The sequence below is a fragment of the Mus caroli genome, unplaced genomic scaffold (genome assembly GCF_978045245.1).
Source record: "Mus caroli unplaced genomic scaffold, Mus_caroli_1 scaffold_18, whole genome shotgun sequence".
Lineage (NCBI taxonomy): Eukaryota > Metazoa > Chordata > Mammalia > Rodentia > Muridae > Mus > Mus caroli.
In genome coordinates, this window is record NW_028227273.1 from 24,032,578 (window position 1) to 24,052,276 (window position 19,699).

The 19,699-nt window shown below is 43.7% G+C and overlaps 1 pseudogene; it reads right to left on the bottom strand.

Moving 5' to 3' along the window:
- Window positions 1-8,584: 8,584 nt before the first annotated feature.
- On the bottom strand, window positions 8,585-9,082 carry LOC110284321 (large ribosomal subunit protein uL11 pseudogene; annotated as a pseudogene).
- Between the last annotated feature and the right edge of the window lie 10,617 nt (window positions 9,083-19,699).

Here is a 19,699-nt window from a genome sequence, read left to right on the forward strand (position 1 = left end):
TAAAATAAATGTGTATCAATTAATAAAGCACACCTGTAGCCTCTTACATAATGAGCGGTGCACCCCCTCATGGGGTCATAATATAACAGCATTATGGGAAGATGGTGAAATTAGGCACTAGGGCTGGCTGGAAGGTCTTGAGTTAAGTTCCCAGAAACCACATGGTGGCTCACAACCATCTGTAATGGGATCCGATGCCCTAATCTGGTATGTGTCTGAAGACAGCTACAGTGTACTCACATACATAAAATAAATAAATAAATCTAAAGAGAAGTCACTGGGACTTTTCCTTGAACTCCCTTGTTTCTAGGCCCTCACTGTGTCACCCATGAAGCCTTGAGCCAAAAGAAGCAGTTCTGATGAACTGGATGCTGTTAAAGTGTCTGTCACTGATACAACAGAGCTGCTTAACACAGTCCCTAGTGAGGCCATCCAGTCACCAAAAAAGCACACTGACCCAAGGCTGCTTCATTAAGACTCCAGGGAAGCTGTGGAAGAAGCCCAAGCTACCTAGCTGAGTTTCCAGTTGACAGTCAGATCAGTCACCAGCCATGTGATTTCTGGTCCAACCAAGTCTAGAGATGAGTCTCAGGCAAGTATCTCACTTCAGTCCTCTGAAAAAAGGCAACAAGAAGCAGCTATCTGGGCCTAAATGACACGCAGAATTGCAGGAGAGGAAAATTTCAGTGCTGTGAGGTTTCAAGGATATATGTCTATGTTTATGAATATCTCTGTATATCTGTGTGTGTGTGTGTGTACATACATATATACACACACATGTAAATAACTCACAGGGTTGAGTTTGGTGACTGTGAGAATGGGTATAGCGTAGCTGAGATACAAGTTGTTTAAGGAAAAAAGGCTTTGGGTGGTATACTGGCCATTGTCATCACTGTGATCTCAGAGAGACAACGTAGAGGAGCAAAGATTTCTTTTTTGGAATCTCACACTTTTGGAGGGTTCCGTTCATTATGGTCAGAGGACATGGCAGAACACAGCAGCTACCACCATGACAGCCAGAAAGCCAACAAAACAAAACAAAACAAAACAAAACAAGGACTCAGGAACTGGACAGGGCAAGATATATACTAGGGATGGGCCCCCAGTGACCACCTGCCTCAGCCAATCCCACCTCCTACACGTCTCCATCTCCCAATAATGCCACATTAAGATCAATCTGTCAGGGAATTCATCCACTGGAGCCTACAGTCCTTGTGATCTGACTCTGGGAATTTGCTCGAAGACACGCCCACCACACGCTACTAACTCCCTAGGCATTTAAAATTCATGGAAAACAACGATAAAAAAAAAATCACCATCATTACGTCTCCACTACACTGGTATGCTGGACTCCTTCTTACCCTTGGGGCACACTTTCCCACATCACTGTGAGACTTATGGTCATCCTGGGCTTATCTGAATTCTAGGATGGCTCCAAGAAAACTGCTCCAGCCCAAAATGGAATCTCTGACTCTGGGGAGCCCAGAGCTCCCACTCAGCAATGAATGCTTGGGTTTTCTGGGAGCCCAGGGGAATGGATTTGTGCCCATGGAGCTCTTTGAGTAATGGGCAATCTAAGAGATGATGGAAAATAGAGGAGGATTCTGATATAGGCTGAAGATTAGCTGAGACATCCATTCTCATGGAATAAACAACTACTGGATTCTTGGACCTTCCTTCGGTAAAAGGCCAAAGGACTAGCTGGACCACAGTCTGTAATCCACTCTAAAAGATCCCATATTATCCCTCTGTCTCTGTCTATGCTTATGACTATATCAGGTAGATAGATGGATGGATGGATAGATAGATAGATAGATAGATAGATAGATAGATAGATAGATAGATGATATGTAGATAGATAGATAGATGATATGTAGATAGATAGATAGATGATATGTAGATAGATAGATAGATGATATGTAGATAGGTAGATAGATAGATAGATAGATAGATAGATAGATAGATAGATAGATAATAGGGATTCATCCTATAAATTCTGTTCCTCCAGAGAACTCTGACTAAGACGAATGAAACCAGGTCCCTGTCCCCAAGGATTTTTGTCTGGTAGGGGAACAGGGTGACCTCACCATATGGCCACATATTTTTGCTGCCTACAAGTGGGTGCTGCAAATAGCAAAAACAAACAAACAAACAAACAAACCAAAAACACCTAACACATGGGAATGGCTTTGGAAGTAGGCCTGCTGAGTGGATGGATATGCTCTGTTTTAAAGTGATGGGTGCAAGTTGGTAAGGAATATATTTGTGTGATTAATCTTTATTGTCAGTTCAACTGGACTTAGACTTTCCTAGAAGAGATGGCTCTGGCCAAGTGTATCTGTGAGGATGTTTCCAGAGAAAATGAGCAAATGAGCAGTGAGGCCTCCCCATGAGATTCAGTCCTCAGCGCTGCAAAAGATGGATGTGGGAGCTGTGTTCCCCGCCTTCCAGAAGATACTCTCACATCTGGGGTTCAGACCTATTTCACAGACATTCTTTGAGCACCTGCCTCATGTCTTCTAGGTGGACTTGCAGGTCCCAGGGTACAGAGCTGGGCGGTCAGCCATTCAGGAGCAGATCTATGGCTGGTTGTCTGTATTCATTACCTTTCTGTTGCTATGATAAAAGTAATCAAAGGCAATTTAAAAAAAATTTCACCGTCACAGATGCGGAAATAAGTTTTGTTTGGGACTTTTGAGTTGAGGTGTAGCTCTCGGGTGAACATTTTCACATGCCATTCTAAAACCTAGGCTATATATAGACTTGGAAGATATCAGGGTATAAACTGCACACAACTCCTCCCAAGAAGTATGATGTAACCCTTCACTCATTTCCAACACCGGCCAGCCTTGCCCCAGTAATTCTATAATAGTTTGGAAATAGTTTTTCTATAGCCTTTCCCTACAATGATATTACTTATTTACATGCCTGCCTTCCCCTACCAAGCTGTGAGGCACTAGGAGTTGGGGTTATATCTTAAACTTTCTAAATGTGGTGGTTTGGATGAAAAATGTCCCCTCAAGACACATGTCCCTCAACAAAGCATCCCTAGTGCATGGTACTGTTTGGGAAGGCTCTGGAATCTATAAGATGTGGAGCCTTGCTGGGTAAGGTCAGCCTTGAGGCAGGGATGGAGAGTTTATAGCCTCACCCTCCTGGCTGCCTGCTCTCTCTGCCTCCTGCATGTGATTGATATATGATTTCCCAGCTGCTGCTGCTGTTGCTGCTGCTGCTGCTGCTGTTGCTGCTGTTGCTGCTGCTGTTGATATGTTTTTCCACCACAGACAATGGCCTTCCCCTCTGGAGTTGTGAACTGAAATAAAAGAAACTCCTCCTAAAGTTGCTTCAGTCACAGTATTCTATCACAACTACCACCACCCCACCCCACCAACAAAACAAAACACAAGCAAAACCCTAATTCATTAATAATGTGTACACACACAACAGGTAATTAGATAAACAAATGCATAAATGAATGACTCAACCTTAGACAGATAAACATTTCTTTTAAGTATTTTTTAAAATTATGTGCATGTGTGTTTGGGATGGGGGGGTATTATATTCCTCATTTGCCCCTGAGGAAACCTGAGAGATCAGAGCCCTCTGGAGCTGCAGTTATACTGATCTGAGCCATGCGATGTTGGTGCTGGGGACCGAACCCAGGTCCTCTGCAAGAGCCGCACTTCCTCTTCCTGCTGAGTCATCTCTCCAGTCCCTTGAGCAGGGTCTCTTTTTATTAGACTAAAACTTGAAAGCAGTTCAGTATGTGATAAGCATAAAGCTGAAAGGAATGCTGTCTATAAATACATTTCTCATTCTTCATCTAGACTTACTTCTGTCGGCTCTATCTAATTACACAAATTTATCTTCATGCTCTTTGGACTAGGGGAGATTTTGCAAGTTATATTGAAAAGAGACTTCAGTTGTATGGTTTGAGTAGCTAGTTAAACAGAAAGGAACAGACAATGGCTTGAGACCTGTGACCTTCCAAGTCTAGTGGATTTTTCATTTTTACCCTCTCAATAAGAGAGCTCATATAATTTAGTTAAACAGCTTTGGGAACCTCTTTGACTATCTTAGGAAGTTAAGAAAATCCTCTGACACCTTTGAATTTTATACTAGTGTACTTTATTTAATCCAATAAGGCATAATTAACTTCTTTAGACATTAGAAGAATCAGCGTAAGGACTTAACTGCTCTGCCCAGAGGCTAGCCTGTAAGTTTAGTTTCCCAATCTTTCGATGAGTGGAGAAAACAGCTGTGTTTACCCCATTTGTGGCTGACAAGGTCCATTTGTTGGTACTGTGCTAGCAAAGTTACTTTTACAATTGCAAACTGGCAATAACGTGACTTCAAATTATCTCCTGGGCCCGAACAGATCTTTGGCGGGAACCCTGACTGTTTTGAAGGACTACTGAAGGCTCTAAAATATTCATTGGACGAGAAGTCTGCCAAGAGCTTCAAGAATCCAACTGCTTCCTCAAATTACCAGCAGACAGAACATGTGAAGAATGTTCACAAAATGACAGAGTTGCTTACATACCTTGGCTGATGTCTGAACTGCTGGAATTAAATTGAGGCCAAAGGTTAGGAGTACACGTCTTTCTAATGTCTCTCTAGAACAAACTAAGATATTATTGTGGTCCCTACCACTGTGAGCTAGCCAGATTTTTGAACAGAGGATTCTAAAGACACCTTTAAAAAAAAATAGCCTAATTTTAAAAAGCCCTGGGCTTCTGAGTCACAGGAGCATTCAGCACACAAAGTTTAAGGGCCTGTTGTGGTTGCTAATGGAACTGTTGCCATGTGAAGACTCTTTAATTAAGTCAGGAACCATGTCTTACTGTCCATGATGTAACTCATAACTCCTGCCCATCTTCCTGTCCCAAAATCTTGTCCCCTTTGTGTTCCCTGGCCTCCCTATATGCCCTTTAGATTTATATTTAAGTGTGTGTGTTTGTATGTGTATTTGTGTGTGTGTTATGTGTGAGTATGTCTGTATGTGTGTGCCCCCGCCCACTCATGCACATGTATATATGGGTGCCTATAGAGGCCAGAAGAGGGTATCTGACCCACTAGAGATGGAGTTACAGGAAGTTCGGAGCAATCAGACACGGATACTGACATGTGTGCCATACTGACAATAACCTGCCATGTGTAAACACACTGATGTCAACCAGCCATGAGTGAACACACTGATGACAACCTGTCATGAGTGAACACACTGAAGATGAACTGACATGTGTGAACACATTGATGACAACCAGCCATGTGTGCCACACTGATGACATCCTGCCATATTTGAACACACTAGAGACAACCTGCCATGTGTAAGCACACTGATGACACCCTGCTATGTGTGAACAAACTGAAGACAACCTGCATGTGTGATCACACTGATGACAAAATGCCATAAATGAACAAACCTATGACTACTTGCCATGTGTGCCACACTGATGGTAACCTGCCATATGTGAACACACTGAAGACAACTTGCCATTTGTGAACATACTGATGAAAATCTGCCATGTGTGAACACACTGATGACACCCTGGCATGTGTGAACACACTGATGAGAAACTGCCCTGTGTGCACACACTAATGACAACTGCCATGTGCCACACAGATGACAACCTTCATGTGTGATCACACTGATAACAACCTGCCCTAGGTGAACACATGGATGACTACTTGCCATGTGTGTCACACTGTTGACACCCAGCCATGTGTGAACACAATAATGTCAATCTGCCATGTGTGATCATGCAGATGACTACCTGCCATGTGTGCACACACTAATGACAACTGCCAGATGTGAACACACTAATGACAACCAACCATGTGCAAACAACACTGATGACAACCTGCCATGTGTGAATATACTGATGGCAACCTGCCATGTGGAGTACACCGATGACAATCTGCCATATGTGAGCACACTAATGACAACATGCCATGTGTGAACACAATGATGACACCCTACCATGTGTGAACTCACTGATGCAACCTGCCACATGTGAACACACTAACGACAGCTGTCATATATGAACACACTGATGACTACCTGTCATGTGTGAACACACTGATGACATTCTGCCATATGTGAACACACTTATGTAAACCTGTCATGTGTGAACACACTAATGACAACTGTCATGTGTGAAAACACTGATGACACCTTCCAATGTGTGAACACACTGATGACAACCTGCATGTGTGATCACACTTATGACAACTGCCATGTCTGAACACACTAATGACACCCTGCCACATGTGCCACACTACCTGCCATGTGTGCCACACTGATGACAATCTGCCATGTGTGAACACTATGATGACAATCTTGTCATGTGTGAACACACGGATGACAACATGCCATGTGTGAAGACACTGATAACAAACTGCTATTTGTGGGACACTGACGACAGTCCCCTGGAAGATTAGCAAGCACTCCTAATCACTGATCTGTCTCTTTTGCCATCTCTATGCCCTTTAAATATTTCAAGTCTTAGACTGGTAATTTTATAATTTTTTTTCACACACGGTTACTAGGTTGCCCTCCAACTCAAATCTCCCTGTTCACTCTCCTGAGTACAAGGGTGCCCCCTACACACCCCACCCCCACACCCCTTCAGTAGCTCAGTGATTCTCCAACCTGACAGACCCCCCCCTCCCATGTGAGAAGTTTTTTGGATCTATAACTGGAGCCACATTTGAGATTCTAACGTAATTGTCCCGGGGAGGTGTCCAAGGATGATAACATGTTTTTTAAAGAAATCCTCCATATGGGTATATCCTACCAAATTTTAAGTAACTGCTTCAGATCCCAGCCTCTATGGCAAACCTGGCAGTTTGGACAGCAGATCCTGAGGCAGAAAGGCACGTCCAGCATTTGACCTGACTGCCGTGCTGAACTTCTATCATGCCTTTGCAGTTGTCCAGTGTGATATTCTGCGAATAACAATCACTAGGATAGCTGTGCTCGAGCACTGCTACAAATACCTCTGTAGACAATTCTCCCATCCCCATCACAACGGGATTCACTGGGCATTAAAGATGCCGCCTTGTGGTTGAGGAAACTGGTACTTGAAACCTGGGTTACTCCAGGCCCGCAGTGATTTTGTAAGAAGTGAAGGCTTTCAGTTCAAGGAAATTGCCCAAAGACACAAGGTTAGAAGCACATGGGACCCAGCTCTGGCCTCCTGTAAATGTTCAGGAAGCATTGTCTAATCTATTTAAATGACATCCTGGGCCAGTGAGATTGTGTTGTCTGCAAGAGAGAGAAGACCACAACCTCGAGCCATACCAACGATGAAGATGTGTATTATTTTCCATTCAGGAAGTCCAGGGCTGTGGATGGCTCAAGAGTAAAGTGCTTGCCTCGCACACATGAGGACCTGATTTCTATCCATCTCCAGACTTGACATAAAGAGCTGGTCATAGACAGAGAAAGGCAGATCCAAGACCAACAGGCAAGCAATCTACCACTGAACAGTCCTAAAATGTTTAATTTTACTATTAATACTCAATAAATTAAAGTACAAATCTTATAACTCAATGCCTCCCTGGACTTTTAAGTTCCTCTCATGAATTTTTTATAAGCCCAATAGATCCGGCAGTCATTTTACGGGGCGTTTGTTTTACTTGTTTTGAAAAAAGTTCAGCTGGCCTCGAACTTTCAACCTTCACATCTTAGCCTCCCTGACATGCTGGGGTTATATGTGTGCCCTACCATACCCAGCCTTAAGAGAGCTTTGAGCAAAGCCCAGTCCTATTTGTCAACAAAGAACTTCTATGTTTTACTCATCAATGCCTATCTGATTTTACTACATAATTGTCTTACACTAAAACCTCCTGACCACTGAGAAACTCTGAATCTGATATTTTACATCCCACTTGCCCTAATTTGGATATAAAGTTCTCTTCATTTACCCACTCCTGAATATGAACTTGAACATACCTTAATCAATTATTCAGATTGACCCTTGTGTTGCTGACCAAGTGCCTCTTCTGCCAGTCATATCCAAACACACAATTTTATAACGTCAACCATTTACAAATCCCTGCCGTGCTGAACTTCTATCATGCCTTTGCAGTTGTCCAGTGTGATATTCTGCGAATAACAATCACTAGGATAGCTGTGCTCGAGCACTGCTACAAATACCTCTGTAGACAATTCTCCCATCCCCATCACAACATGATTTGGTTTAGTTCCCTCAGATTGTGCTGGGGTTCTGAGGTACTTCCCATTCAGCCTGTAAGTTTACCATTAATTGAGGCTTGAGGTTGTCCAGCCAGCACAGATTAACCAGGATGCTAAGTGAAGTCTTTGGTGACTAAGTGAACGCCACTTGTGGTTGCTAAATCAATTCCTTCTTAATTGAAGGAAAGGGGTGTGGCAAGTAACCCATGCCTCTGACTCCCCTGTCGAAACTATTTCTCCTGCATCAATTCACTTTGGCTCTTAAAATACAGAAACACTTTTCTTTTGTTTTTTTGTTTTGTTTTGGTTTTGGTTGTTTTTTGGTTTTTGTTTTGTTTTTGGTTATCAGATAGTCTTTTATTGAAATTTTTTTTGTTGCTTCTTAACTAGCTGGGCACTCCACTGCACCACTGTTGATGTCATCTATGATGTCATGAGGGTGGTGGCCATCCACATTGCAGCCCACAGACTGTGTGGTACCCAGGATATCCTTGATAGTTCCCGAAAGTTCTCTAGCTAAAGGCCGGTGTCTCATCTGCCGGGCAATGTTGACAATCCATCAAAAGTAATGTTCCCACTGTGTTTAATGTTCTTCTGCTTCGTCCTGTCTCTTGATGGCACCTTGAGGGCTTTGATGATCAGGGCAGAGGCAGAGGGCACCACCTCGATCTGGGCTTGTCTGTTCTGGATCGTCAGTTTCACTGTAATTCTGAGACCTTTCCAGTCACCGGTAGCCTTGGCAATGTCATCACCAACTTTCTTCGGAGACAAACCCAGAGGACAGATCTTCCGGGCCAAGGTGGATGTGGCGCCGATCTCACCTCCGGTGCACCTCAGGTACACGCCTTTGATCTCGTTGGGGTCGAACTTGGGCGACATGGTGTCGGGTGAATCCGGATCCGGGACGACCGAAGAAAGTTGCACCGTAGCCTCCTCCGAGCCAAAAGCCGAAAAGCTTTTTTTTTTTTTTTTTTTTAAAGATTTATTTCTTTATTATACGTAGGTACACTGTAGGTGTCTTCGGACACACCAGAAGAGGGCGTCACATCTTATTAGGGATGGTTGTGAGCCACCATGTGGTTGCTGGGATTTGAACTCAGGACCTCTGGAAGAGCAGTCAGTGCTCTTAACTGCTGAGCCATCTCTCCACCCCCAGAAACACTTTTCTTGAGTAAAGGAACCTGCAGGACGGTTGGGTGGGTAAAGGTACTTACTGTCAAGCCTGACAGCCCAGCTTTGATGCCCAGAACCCCCATGGTTGAAGGAGGAAATTGACTTTAACAGTTGTCCTTTGACCTTCCCTTGCATGAGTATATGCGTACACACACACACATGTTCATGCATACGCACATGCACACACATACACCAACAAACTGAATAAACATCTACTAACCCTTGCCAGGGAACAAATGACAAACCAAGTTATAGATACTACAAAGGTCTAACTTGGTGAACCAATTTGTTTTCTTGGTGTTACAAAAAAAAAAAAAAAAAAAAGGGGGGGGGGCTGGTGAGATGGCTCAGTGGGTAAGAGCACCCGACTGCTCTTCAGAAGGTCCAGAGTTCAAATCCCAGCAACCACATGGTGGCTCACAACCATCCGTAACGAGATCTGGCGCCCTCTTCTGGAGTGTCTGAAGACAGCTACAGTGTACTCACATATAATAAATAAATAAATCTTTAAAAAAAATGGATGGCGGGCTTATCAAAAATGTGATAAGCAGAAATGATCCTCAAACAGCTGCACTGTCACACGGATTGGGTGACAGGTCATGAAAGCTGGGAATGTAGAGCACACTACATAGCCTGTGAGCAGCTCCACAGGTTGGAGTGTCCTTCCCCGTAGCTCTACTGGTCTGAGCCTCTTCCAGGCATCTGGGCTTGTGTGGAAGTATGCCTTAGCAGTTCTTAGTTCTTATATATGCTGGGGATATGGGGCTGGGGATGGGGGGAGCAGGTCTTTATAGCTGGTCAGGTTCAGGGACTTCCTAAAGTTATTGAGTTTACTTCCTGTTGTTTGACCTCTCCTTTAAGATTCTGTGTCTTAATAAACTTCCCTCCAAGGTGGATGGTTTTAGATACAGAGAAAACTGCTACACAATGGTCAACAGAAGCAAAGTTGGAGTTTATTTAAAAATAGTTTTAATGGGGCTAAAGACAGGACTTAGTAGTTAAGAGCACTGGCAGACATTCTAGAAGACCCCAGTTCAATTTCCAGAACTCACATAGCTACTCAAAACTGTGACTCCAGGCCCGTGTGATCCAACACCCTCTTGTGACCTCCAATGAGCAATGGTCATGCATGTGTGTGCACATGCCTGCAGACAAACACCACACACATAGAATAAACATACAAACAAACATTTTTTAAAGTTTTAGCATAGATTTAAGTAGGAGCATTAACATAAAAAATAAGAATTTAATAAAAAACATCTCTATTAAAATGGTATTGTCTTTATATGGAGTGTAAAAAATGAATTACAAATAAAATTAAATTTAGCCGGGCGTGGTGGCACACACCTTTAATTCCAGCACTCGGGAGGCAGAGGCAGGCGGATTTCTGAGTTTGAGGCCAGCCTGGTCTACAGAGTGAGTTCCAGGACAGCCAGGGCGATACAGAGAAACCCTGTCTCAAAAAACAAAACAAAACAAAAAAATTAAATTTAAAAAAAAGAAAAAAATGGTATTGTTTTTACAAAGGCAATCTTCATAGCAATTTTAATTGTGCTGAATCCTGACTTCCACGAGTTGAGACTTCAGTTAGATTATGGTGAGGCATTCCTTTCTCTTCCATGTTCCCTTAATTTCTTTGCCCTACTAGCCTTTCTAGGTGCTTATTACCAAGCCCAATGACCAAGCTCAGCCCCTGAAACCCATGTGGCAAAGGAGAGAATGACCCTTGCAGCTTGTCCTCTGAACTGGACATGGGTGTTCTGGCACATGATGTCTGCCCTCACTAAATAAATAAATAAATAAATAAATAAATAAATAAATAAATAAATGTTAAGAGAAAAAAGAAAGAAAGACAGACAGAAAGAAGAAAGACAGAGAAAAAGAAAATCCCATGCTGGCTCACCCAGTGAATTCTGTGAAACAATAAGGTTGTTGTCTCTATAAAATGCTCTTATCTACTTGGGTAAGTAAAGAGAGGCTTATTCAGGCTGGGAAACAATTTCACAAATAAAGTCTTGATTTAGGGGCAGCATCTTGCTATGGTTTGAATATATACACTAGGAAGGACAGGTGTAACCCCTGAGACATGGTAGAGGCATTATGTAGATTAACCCATTTTTGAGTCAATAGTTCTGTGAATTATTGTAGGAGTTGCTTTTGTTAGAAAAGCAAGTTCTCAAAACTGAGGGAGGGAACTCAAGGGAGCTGCCGCCATCATGGAAGAAACTGAGATGAAGAGAACGCTGAATCTGTCCTGCATGGATAGAAGAATCTCTAAGTTCCCCTATGAGCCGTTCCAGAAGCTAAGAAACACTTTGAGACCATGGGGGAAACTCTGCAGGCCTTGGCTGAGGAACTCAAACTGCCCAAAGGAGTCATCAAATACTGGTTCTTTGAGCAGCGTCATAATGAGATGAGGCGCAAGCGGTTTTCTAAGGGTCACAAGAGTTGGAGAATATGCTGTACCCACTGTACATCAAGAGGGACCACCAGGCAGAAGAACTGCAAGCAGTCCCTCTCAAAATGACCCTGGACTGCCCGAAGGGTTGGAAGCCTTGAAGAGGCTCAGACTCTCTTCTGGGTACCAAAGCAGAGATGGCATGTCACAGGATTTCTGACTTTTCGACTTCCTTGTTGGGGCAGGGGGCTGTTGGGATTTATGTCTGTGGAAGGTACATTAATAATGAAGCTTGCATTCATAGAAACGGGGGGGAAAAAAAGGCAAGCTCTCTCTTACTACACATCCTGGATCAGCAGGAAGGTCCTTACTGGCAAGACACTGGCATGTGTTCATGGACGTCTGGGACCTTGACTATTTCTCTTTATAAATTTTCTAATGTGTAATATTTGGTTATAGCAATAGAAACAGATGAAGACCTTTGGTGTTTTTATGGACTGCTCTGAGCAGGCCTCCTCAAGTGGCTGTTCCCAGAGATGAACAATTGTGTGCAGTTTTGTTTGTTTTTGTTTCTTGAGAGATGGTCTCTATGGAGTCCTGGCTGCCCTCAAAGATCTGCCTGCTTTTGCCTCCTGAGTGCTAGGATTCAAGGCATGTGCCACAATGCCTATTTTGTTGTTATTGTTTTGGTTTCTTGTTGTTTTTACTAGTTTTTTTTTTCTACTTTCATAAATTCTGACTCTTCCTATGCGTTCACAAGAAATGGATATGGAAAGGGAATCTCTCCATTCTCTTTAAATGAGCTCTGTCCCCCTATCTCCCCATCCCCTGACCCCCATTCTCCCGTTCCTTCCCAATGAGACAGTCTTGCTGTGTAGCTAGGTGGTCTCAAAGCATGATCTTCCCTCCTCAACCCCCAGAACGCCCCTGCTTGGGTAGATTTATTTTAAACAGATCTCATAGCAAGATGACAAAGGTTTCTGGAAACTCAGGTATTAATGAAAGTTAGAGGGTTTTTTTTTGGGGGGGGGTGCTTGAGCAAGGCTTAGCCTTCTTTTTTTTTTTTTTTTTTTTTTTTTTTTTTGTTCTTTTTGCTTTTTGTTTTTCCAGACAGGGTTTCTCTGTATAGCCCTGGCTATCCTGGAACTCACTCTGTAGACCAGGCTGGCCTTGAACTCAGAAATCTGCCTGTCTCTGCCTCCCAAGTGCTGGGGTTAAAAGTGTGCGCCACTACCGCCCGGCAGGCTTAGTCTTCTTGAAGCTCAATTACTTCATCTGAGAATTAAGGGAATTGTGAAGATGCTGTCTGGGATTTCTTCCGGCTCTAGCATTCTGTGGTTTTCTACATTTGTGCCCTTGAATGGAAATTCATGGTATTTTGTATGACCTATGACTTACCAGAGGACTCAAAACCAAAACCAAAATAGTTATTTCAAGAATGTGGGTGGGTGATAGTAACGACAGGAACAGGAAGGGGAGGGCTGAATGGACTGAACCGGAAGGGGAGGGCTGACGGGACTTGAGGCAGGAGCTGACCTAAGAGAAAACAGCCCGCGAACCTGTGCGGAGAGGCTGCTGGAGCTCCAGGACCTACATCTGCCTGGACTGTGTTCTGGAGGCATCAGGTAAAAGAAGGGGACCTAAGGAGTCTTGTTTGCTGTTTTTTTTTAAATTACATTAGCATTTAGTTTGTGGAGGGGGGTTGAGAGGAGGGTGTAGGGAACAAGTGCTTGTACACGCATGGATGTCAGAAGACAACTTACAAGAATTCATTCTCTCCTTCCACCATGTGGGTCCTGGGGATCAAACTCAGGATTCTAGGCTGGAGCAGATGCCATAACTGGCTGGGCCATCTCAGTTGCCTTTATTGTCTGTCTTTTATCTGTCTGCTAATCCCTCCTTCCATGGAAATCTCCAGAACACTTATCAGTGCAAAGCGGCCGCTCTAAGAATATTAAAAATATAGTGTGAGAAAACAAAACAAAACAAAAAACAAAAAGCCGGGCATGGTGACACACGCCTTTAATCCCCGCACTCGGGAGGCAGAAGCAGGCGGATTTCTGTATTCGAGGCCAGCCTGGTCTACAGAGTGAGTTCCAGGACATCCAGGGCTACACAGAGAAACCCTGTCTCGTAAAACAAAACAAACAAACAAAACAAAACAAAACAAAAATATAGTGTGAGGCTCTCAATGCAAACAACCTTTGTACTCTTTTGGGAAATTTACCACTGCAAGGAACACATTTTGCCTATGTAAGAACCAATATTTCCTATCTATCTACCATTTATCTATCTGTCTATCTGCCTATCTGTCTGTCCATCCATCTATCATCTATCTATCCATCATCTAGCAATATCTATCCATTTACCTATCAGCTATCATCTGTCTATCATCTTTTATTTTTATGGTCACCTATCAATATGTTGTCTATGTATATATACTTTAAGACAAAACCTCATGAAACTTGCTCTTGTTAGTTTCGATGGTGTCTGACATTTTCATCTTCTATTTTTTTCCAGTGTATGCAATGTATCCAATGTGTGTGTGTGTGTGTATGCACATGCATGTATGTGTGTTGTATACATACAGTGTATATATAGAGGCCAGTGATCGACACTTCCTTATGGCTCTGGGTTTTACATAGGTTCTGGCAATGCCAATCTGGGAGGCAAGCACTCTACCTGATGAGTTCTCTCTCTGGATCTTCCATTTTCATTAAAATCTTGTTTTCTTCTAGTCAGATACAGTGCAGATATAGACCTGCGGTCTCTGCATTTAGGAGGCGAAGGGATTTTGTTGTTTCTGCTCTTGTGAGCATCCGGCCAATTCTCCTATAATCAGCTTCCAAACTTGCCATAGCCGTGTTGAAATTCCAGAGGCAAGCTGCTACATCCAGCACTCAGCTCATCAGGCTTGCAAGACAACTGCCCTCAGCACCGAAGCCATTTCCCCAGCCCGGTTTTTTCCTTTTTATTTTTTGTATTCAATCCAGGACCTCTGACCACATTCAGATGGAGCCTCCCTGCCCCAATTTCCTTAATCTACATGATCCCACAAAAAATGTCTGCAGAGTTAAACCCAATCTAGCTAATCCTATACAAGCATGACCACAGGTTTTTCCTCCTAGGCGATTGTAGATCCTAGATCCCGTCAAGGTGAGAAGCACCATACTCGGCTCTCTTAACATTGTGTAAGAAAGACTGCTTGCTCCCATCTCCTGTTGGGTTAATTTTATGTGCATCAGTGTGTTGCCTGCATATGTGTCTGTGCACCATGTGCATGTCTTGTGCCCAAGTTGTCCAGAAGAAGGCACTAGAACAGGAATTACAGATGTTTGTGCATCTGGGGATCAAGCCTGGATCTCCTAGAGCAGTAAGAAGAATTCTCCACTACAGAGCCAAGCTCAGGCTCACACCTCCTGTTCTTGAAGCCAGTGTCTTAACAGTCAGCGACCAGAACCATCCAGTGCTGAGAGTTATCTGCATCCCGTACTTTAGGTTAGACCTTGATAAAGCAAGAGAAAGGGTTAATCAGAAAACCGATGACATTCGGCGAGCATGAGCCTGGCCTGACGAACAGGACTGATAGAAGTGTGGTGTACACTGTACGGGATAAACAATGTACTTCCTGTGTGAGCTTCTGTAGAGAGAATATCTTGTGTGTTGTATGGATGCATCACCTTTCACATAAAAAAAAAAAAAACAAACCTATGGCCTATAGGAAAGGGAAGACTAGAAGGTGGGATATCCAGGAAGCAGAAAGGATTCTGGGATAGAGCATAGTGTGGGAGATTCTTCCAGAAAGATGGGATGAAGTGGACACATGGTACCTGAGCACAGGTAACCAGCTACGTGATGGAATGTAGATTACAATAAATGGGCTAAGTTATGATCTAGTCAGAGAAGAACCTAGCTCTCTGGCCAAGGTATTTGTAAATATGATTTTGAGTCTTATTTCTAGGAGCACGGGGCTGGGAGGGAGAACCAGACCTAACTTATACAGACTTCCAATCTGTCTTCGCTAAAATGTCATGGAAGTGTGAGACTTGGGGTAGACCAGCCTGGCTACATTTATCTGCTGAGTTTTTTTTTTAAAAACCGCTCATGCTCCACACCTGCCACCATCTAAGCTGAACACCCACCACTATGCTAAAGCCCTGGGAAAGCACAAACGACCTCTTGTTTTGTTTTTTGTTTGTTTTATATTTATTTATTTATTATTATATGTAAGTACACTGTAGCTGTCTTCAGACACTCCAGAAGAGGGCGTCAGGTCTCATTACGGATGGTTGTGAGCCACCATGTGGTTGCTGGGATTTGAACTCTGGACCTTCGGAAGAGCAGTCGGGTGCTCTTACCCACTGAGCCATCTCACCAGCCCCCACGACCTCTTGTTAAAAGCAGGATTTGTCCCTGATGCAGCTGTAAACTCCTTCCTTAACCCCATTCGTGGTTCAGATATTTTTTTGTTTGTTTGTTTAGTTTGGTTTTTTTGCCATGTTGAGTCTTAATTCACTAATCCTGATAGTCAAGTGCTAGAGGGAGGGGCACAAGTCCGGAAGTTTAAGGTCATTCTCAGCTACATAGGTAAGTTCTAGGCTCGTCTGTGCTACCTGCAACCCTGTCTCAAACATACAAACAAGGCCAAACAAAACAAAACAAACACACCAGGCAGGCACGTTCTGGTGCTACCCCGAAAAGCTTCTGTCTTAGGGATGCCTGTCGGGACCTGACAACTCAAGCGGTATGGTCACAATAAGCCTTCCGTATGAACTTGAGAGGGCTGAGTGATGCCTCGGAGGTTAGGGAAACATAGTTCTGGGTGTGTTTGTGTGGGCGTTTCCGAGGCTGGCTGGAATGTGGGACAGAAATTGAGGAGGGAAGACCTTCTCTGAATAGAGGTAGCATCATCCAAGGTCTGAATGGAACAGAGGGAGGAAGCCTGCCAGTGTAGGCATGTTTGCCTCTGCTTCCCGTCTGTCATGAGGTGAGCCATGCTGTCCCACCTCACGTTCGTTCAGTGCCAGGATCCTCTGATTTGTGGCTGCACAAAGACCCAGAGGTTATGGAACCAAGTGACCAGACTAAGGAGCCAGAATAGCCCTCCCCTCCCGTATTTACTTGCAGGTATTTTGGATAGATATGAACACAAGCCTTTGATGCATAAACGTGCTATACATCTTTTAAACAAGTGCCGTGTTTTAGAGCTTTGGGTTAAATTGTCCCTGGTTGCACAGTACTGTAATAGTATTGAGGGGAGAAAGGAAAGAATACAGTGGGAAAAGGGCCAGAACAGAACTGTCCTTTAGTAGCTTGGGCGCCTCTACACTTCTAAGCCTCATATTTCTGAGTTAGCCAGAAAAGCGATCGAATCTGAAGAGATGCTTTCTCTTCCCTCAGAAAAAAAAAGTCTGTGGCGTTTGTTTGAGTGCCCATCTTTGTAAACAATGTATATTTCTCCCCCAAGAATGGCTCTGCTCTCTCAGCATCCTCCTTGCTTGAATGTCTGATTCCCAGTTGGGGCTCTGCCTTTGGATGTTGTGGAACCTTTGGTACATGGTGCCTGGTTCACTAGGAGCCCTTTGAAGGTTACACACTTCTAAGGGTAGTTCTAGGCCTACTTCCTGTCTGACTATCTTGGAGCCACTGTGCATACCTTCCCCCTTACCACCGAGCCCCTCTGCCATGCCTCCCCCGTCCCCCTGAAACCAAGAACCATGAATAAAATTTCTTCCCTTTAATTGATTCTGTCTGGTGTCTTGTCAAGCATGACAAAAGTCACTGAACACAAGTTGGTTAGTTACGACCTCTTAACAGGGAGTGTCTGTCACTCAGAGGGGAGCGGAGTTTGGAAGATGTGAAGCATCACGGAGCACTGTGCAATGTTTTGCCATGGCGTGCTGTTCCAGTGCTTTGTTGGTACTGTCTTTTGTGATCCTCACCGGTACAAACATCTTTCTTTTAATGAATGAGGTACCCGGGTTTAACTCACTGCGTTTGGACACCTGGAGGACACAGGTAGCAGAGTGGTCAGTCACAGAGGAGTCTATATGCTCATTACCGCCTGTATGGTTAACTTTTTTTTTTCTTGTTTGAGAATCCTATGTCATGTACCCCGATTGTACTCTCCTCTCAGTTTCCCCATGTCTGTCCCCTTCTGCTGTGACCTATTCCACCCACACATATACAAAAAGGAAAGAAGAAAAGAAAAGAAAATCCTGGAGCATGGTCAAATTCCTAGGGGCCAGTCCCCCAAAGGAATATGAGTCATTTCTCTGCTTGCATCCACACCAGAAGCCATTGACTGAGGAGAGCCATGTGGTGGCTGGAGATGGGCAGGGCCATCTCTCCTGCACCTATGCCACTGGACTTCAGGCAGAAACCCAGACCACAGGCATCCATCCACATGGACCTCACTGGTAACACAGGGGACAGACAACAACATGGACCCTAGTCATATCAGGACATCAGCCCACTTCAGTGACTGCATGGACTCAACACAGCCTCAGGTGGCTTCTCGTGACATATCAGCACGGGCCCCCGAGGCAGCAGAGCTGGAGGAGGGCTCCAAAGCATTAGGCGGTGTCCTAGGCTGCATATGGCCACATGGGTCTGTTCCAAAAGAAAACAGTCATTGTACAGGATGACCAAAGAAAGTGCTTTTGACTAAAAACTATTCCAAGGGACAAAAATCCAGCCAAAGATACCCTAAACTGAATTTGAAAATACAACACAAAATCTCTTTCCAAGACTTAAGAGAAGGGAAGACTAGGACAGAGTGGTATGTGGTGTTACTTGGTGAAGACAGAGAAGAGAGGAGGTCACCAGGCTCACACAGCTTTCCATACACACACATATAAACAAACACACACTTCACATATACACACAGACCATACACACACATACCCCAAAACACATGCCATACATACACACATAACAAACACATGCCACACACACACATACCACAAAACACATGCCATATATACATACATAACACATGCCACACACACACATACCACAAAACACATGCCATATATACATACATAACACATGCCACACACACACATACCACAAAACACATGCCATACATACACACATAACAAACACATGCCACACACACACATACCACAAAACACATGCCATATATACACACATAACACATGCCACACACACACATACCACAAAACACATGCCATATATACACACATAACACATGCCACACACACACATACCACAAAACACATGCCATGTAGACACATGTATACTATACACACATACACAAACACATATAACACAAAACATACACATACATACATACATACCACAAAATACATGCAATATGCACACTTACATATCATATACATATACCACAAAACACATGTCATATAGAAACATATACTATGCATACATGCAGAAACACACATATCACAAAACACATACCACATACAGTATCACCAATAACAAGGCCACAGAAGGGTCAAGCTTATTTTTTAGGGGGTCTGGGCTGGACCTTCTCCCACAAGGGCTGCCAGCAGACAGGTCAGCAGTAAAACTTGAATTTGGAGTGAACAATGAATACATTTTTTTTTTTTTAAAGAATGTCCCTGTTGTTATCCCATTGAAATGTAACATGCCATCCTGTGTTTTATCTGGCGACCCTCCTCCCAGCTCGTAAAGAAAAGAGTTTTAGTAGTATAGTTTTACCAAAGTTGGAGGAAGCCTGGGGACAGGAACGTGACTCAGTGTGGGGTGTGCACAAAGCTCTGCTGTCATCTCTGGCACTGCACATATGCAAAGAAGAGAGATGGAAGCCAGTCAAGAAACGGTCTGTGCAGAGGGGTGGATTTTGTTGTTGTTTCCTTCCCTGGTTAAAACAACCATGGAAGTGTGTAAGGCCAGCTAGGCAGGAGTGAGCAGAAGGAGTT